The sequence below is a fragment of the Coregonus clupeaformis genome, unplaced genomic scaffold, assembly GCF_020615455.1.
Source record: "Coregonus clupeaformis isolate EN_2021a unplaced genomic scaffold, ASM2061545v1 scaf3707, whole genome shotgun sequence".
NCBI classification, from domain to species: Eukaryota; Metazoa; Chordata; class Actinopteri; order Salmoniformes; family Salmonidae; genus Coregonus; species Coregonus clupeaformis.
Genome location: NW_025537161.1, coordinates 12,302 through 17,359, shown reverse-complemented (window position 1 = coordinate 17,359; position 5,058 = coordinate 12,302). Strand labels below are relative to the sequence as shown.

The 5,058-nt window shown below is 44.2% G+C and overlaps 1 long non-coding RNA gene across 2 annotated transcripts; it reads left to right on the top strand.

Annotated features, from left to right (window-relative positions):
- LOC123490352 lies at positions 1–4,137 on the top strand. Of its 2 annotated transcripts, none has more exons than XR_006660914.1 (3): positions 1–876; positions 1,332–1,419; positions 4,022–4,137. It is a non-coding gene; the product is annotated as an uncharacterized LOC123490352 (long non-coding RNA). The 2 variants fall into 2 exon arrangements; XR_006660913.1 differs by lacking the exon at positions 4,022–4,137 and adding an exon at positions 3,085–3,123.
- The last annotated feature ends 921 nt before the right edge of the window (positions 4,138–5,058 follow it).

The window sequence follows — 5,058 nt, the reverse complement described above, 5'->3', positions numbered from 1 at the left end:
GATTGCCCTGTAGACCAGAGGTGTCATGAAGGGAGCACTGATGAAGATAATTGTGTAGATATTAATTTTATAATCACAGAATACTAAACCTCTACTGGATTCAGTATGCCACTCCTTTTTCACGGCATGGCATTTGTGTTAACCACAACGAGCACCAACCACTACTGCCAAGTATGGTAAGGTTTAGTCAACTCTTAAAAAGAGAAATCGCCAGGAGATTACAGTATGAGAGAGAGAGGTGAGAGAGATAAGTGTGTGTGTCTGAGAAAGAGAGTGTGTGTGTCTGAGAGAGAGAGCGAGAGATAGCATAGGGGTATGTGTTCTTGTAAAGGGGGGATTTATTTCACAAACAGGGGGGAAAAAACTATTCTACAGATTTGATCGAAGGTGTTGTTGATGGATGATTATGACATAATCCCAAACAGTTGGCATGCAAATAAACATTAGCTCCTCAGTCCTTCTCATTGGGTGTTAGTGGCTGATGGACGGATCTAAAGAGGAAAGTGAAAACACAAACTCACACTCTGTCAGCATCCAGCCGTGGCAAGCAGGCACATTGTGGAGTAGGCTATGCAGCCGCGCTAAAGAGTTATTAAAGTTCTGAGTCTGACAGTCAAAGCTTCCGGAAGGCATACACACGGAGGAATACAACTGAAAACAGGGAGGAAAATCTCACCTCACCGGTATCTGCTTTCTACACTTTGACTTTGGGACTATTCTGGAGTGTAGCTAAATGAAAAGGAGGCGACGTATCATAACCAAATAGACCGCACTATGGAGAGCAAGGGCAGCCGCTGTAAAATCGTGGTGGTCGGCGACACGCGATGTGGCAAAACGGCATTACTTCATGTCTTCGCCAAAGACTCGTACCCAGAGGTAAGTTATGGCGGTTGTATTACGAAGTTTGTACGATTGTAATAAATAAGTCATTATTTTAATTTTAAAAAATATTTGTGTAGCCTACGCGCCATGCGCGCATCAGCCTTCTCCATAAATTATGTTATAACAATTAAAGGATTCTAAAGTTTTTAGGCTTGAGATCCTGCCTATAGCCTAGGATCAATAGCCTCAATCTATGGCACATCTTTTTAATTAATGACACAAATTTTGCCTTAGCCCTATACATTCTAGCTGGTCATGTGTGTTTTAGAATTGGCTCAGAATTCATCTGGTGCATGCCATATGCACATAGCCTACATGTGATATGTGATAGAGGAATAGGTCTAGACCAGACTTTATCCGCCGAGATGAGTAGGAATGGAACATGGTATCATTTTGAATCATTGGGCAGATATAGGTTTTCATTGTGCATTTGAAATGTTTCTTTTCAGAATTATGTCCCTACTGTCTTCGAGAACTACACGGCCAGTTTCGAGATCGAGAAACAGAGGATTGAGCTGAACATGTGGGACACATCAGGTAAGGACTGTGGCTTCAAGCGGGACTAATTTAATAAATAAATGTTGACACTTGGACTCGAAGATGTCACAACTTGCATAAGTAATGTGGGCAGTGAGCCAAGTCTCTTTTAGTCTGGGAGGCTCCGTTCAAGGTTCAGAAATTGGCAAAGATGGGACAGTTTTGAGCATTCAGCAAAATCCAGGCACGTTCAAATTAATTATATTTGTTCGGATTATAATTCTGGATTTTCCCAACAAATTACGCACAGCAATTTGTGGTTTTTGCCCACAAAACTACGCACACAAATTACATATTTTCGAGGGAGGCTACCTTTCTTGGACATTTTTTGTTACTTCCTTTGACAGTTGAGTACATATTGAATGTCTAGCCTTTAGGCCTCCTGCACAGTTGACCTGGTATTTTATTGCACCAATTTGTCTTTTTGAGGGATTGCCGCTTTCACGTGCAATCGGAGTTATCAGAAAGCCTAGTTCACAGTGGGACATTTCACTTGAATCCCAGCTAACAACAAACGTTCCCACAACTTTAGAGAACGTTCCCTTAAGAGTCTCATTAGGTCATTAACTAACGTTTTCATAGGAATGTTCCCGTGATGTGCAAGGAATTTTTCCAAGAGACCATTCCCTTAATGTAAAATAGAACTTACCCAGAACGGGTAACCATGTTCTCAGAACTGAAGGTATTAATGTTCTAGACACGTTTCATGCGAACGTTGCAAGAACATCAATGTGTCCAGTTTTCTGTGGGTTAGGAGAATATTCCATTAACGTCCTACCAAACATACACAGAACATGGTTGCCATGTTCTCAGAATATAAGATATTAATGTCATAGACATGTTTTATGGGAGCGTTTCAAGAAAATTAATTTGTCCAGTTTTGGGAGGGTTAAAATAATATTCCATCAATGTCCCACCAAACCTACACAGAATATAGTTGCCATGTTCTCAGAACAAAAAATCATTACACATCATGTTACTGTTGCCAAGCCAATCAAGGCCCTGATAGGTGAACCACTGATCCATTCACAGCTCTTTGTCTGTTGGCAAGGTTAGGGATACTCACACACACAGTGCTTTTAAGACACAGTGTTTTCAATTTACATATTTGACACACTTTGACATACATGATTACATTGTGCTTGTTCAATTAATAAGTAATTATTATTCAACATGACCTCACCTGGGATTTGGACTTACAACCTCTCGGTTCATGATATTCTGATATTCATGTTACGCCAACATGTCTGTGTAAGGTATCAGTAATTAATCTGACTATTCTCTCATTGATTTTATTTACTTATTTCAGCAATTTAATGGCTTTCTGTATAGTTGTCCAATGTTGGTGGGGCAAATTAACCTGTTTTAATGATAGTCCTGAATCACTATGATCAATAAAATATACAGAGCAAAAATATAAACGCAACATGCAACAATTTCAAAGATTTTACTGAGTTACAGTTCGTATAAGGAAATCAGTCAATTGAAAGAAATTCATTAGGCCCTAATCAATGGATTTCACATGACTGGGCAGGGGTGCAGCCATGGTTGGGCATAGGCCCACCCACTGGGGAGCCAGACCCCGCGAATCAGAATTAGTTTTCCCCCTACAAAATAGCTTTATTACAGACATAAATACTCATCAGCACCCTCACCCCTCCTCAGACGATCCTGCAGGTGAAGAAGCCGGATGTGGAGGTCCTGGGCTGGCGTGGTTACACGTGGTCTGCGGTTGTGAGGCCGGTTGGACGTACTGCCAAATTCTCTAAAACTACGCTTATGATAGAGAAATGAACATTAAATTCTCTGGCAACAGCTCTGATGGACATTCTTGCAGTCAGCATGCCAATTGCACGCCCCCTCACAACTTGAGACATCTGTGGCATTGTGTTGTGTGAAACAACTGCACATTTTAAAGTGGCCTTTTATTGTCCATCTCTCTCTCCTCCCCCCTCTTTCTCCCTGTTCCTCAGCCTCTCCCTCCCTCCCTCCCTCCCTCCCTCCCTCCCTCCCTCCCTCCCTCCCTCCCTCCCTCCCTTCATCTCTCTCTCCTCCCCCCTCTCCCTGTTTCTCTCCCCCTCTGCCTCCTCTGCTCTCTCCCTGTCCCTCTTCTTCATCTCCCTCTCCTCTTCCTCTTCCTCCATCCCTCTCCCTGCTATCATCCCCACCTCCCTTCATCTCTCTCCTCCTCCTCCTCTAGTTCCCTCTGTCTCCCCTGTTCCTCTTCTTCAGCCTCTTCTCCCTCTGCTCTTTCGACACCCTGTCCCTGTAATTTTCACCCACTCACTTGTTCCTGTCTCTCAACCTCAACATCTTTTTCTCTCCTCCTCACTATCCCCTATTTGCCTTGTGTTGTTGTCCCACTCACTAGACCCCAACGGTGCTTCCAGCAGGCTTTGCACTCTGCCATTCCATCTGCTACAGACTGTGTGTGTGTGTGTGTCTGAGTCACACATAGCTGGAGGTATTGGTGTCACTGTTCACTGATGAAGCCATCTAAGCTAATGAAGCCACACATCCCACCGATCTCTTTCCAGTTTCTATTGATTGTATTTGCCATCACACAAAAAAATATCTCACTGTATATTTTCTCAATGTTTAGAACTCAATAGCGACACAATATGATGGACCAAGATTCCCTGAATATCAAGCATCAACTTCTGATCACCTGGTCACCTGACCCCGTGATAAGACCAATAAGGTCACCAACGACCTGCTGATGGCTGCTGATGCAGACTCCCCTGTCTCCTGATCCTTCTGTACATGAGAGCAGTGTTTCACACTGTCGACCACCCCATCCTCCTGGAACGCCTCCGGGACACCATCGGACTGTCTGGATCAGCTCTGAGCTGGTTCCACTCCTACCTCTCAGACAAGACTGAGTATGAGTTTTTCAGTGTCCCACAAGGATCTGTTCTTGGACCCATCCTGTTTGTCTTGTACATGCTCCCCCTCGGTCGTGTCATCAGCCGGCATGGAATCTCATTGCACTGCTATGCTGATGACACCCAGCTGTATGTAAAAGCTTCCCCATGTCCCTCTGATGCATGTGCCCATCTGAACACCTGCCGTGAGGAGATAAGGGCATGAATGAAGCAAAACTTCCTTCAACTGAACAGCATCGAAACTGAGGCCCTACTTCCAGGTCCAGCACTCACCAATAACACACCTCACCATTGCAGGACAGAACACTCCTCTCTCCCCCTCGGTTTCCAATCCGTGTGTAAAGCTCCCTGACCTTTGACAGCCACATCAAACGACTGTGTAAAGCGTCATTCTATCACCTCAAGAACATTGCCAAACTCCGCCCCACTCTCGCTCAGTCTGACGCAGGGAAGCTCGTCCATGCCATTATCTCCTCAAGGCTGGACTACTGCAACACACTCTTCATCAGGATCCCTGGCAGGAGTCTCCAGAAGCTCCACTACATCCAGAACAACGCTGCCAGGATCCTGATGAGAGTGCGGAAACACCCTCACATCATCCCCCATCCTGGCATCTCTGCACTTGGTGTATTGATACACCATCCAACGTGTAATTAATAATTTCACCATGCTCAAAGGGATATTTAATGTCTGCTTTTTTATTTTTTTACCCATCTACCAATAGGTGCCATTCTTTGCGAGGCATTTGAAAACC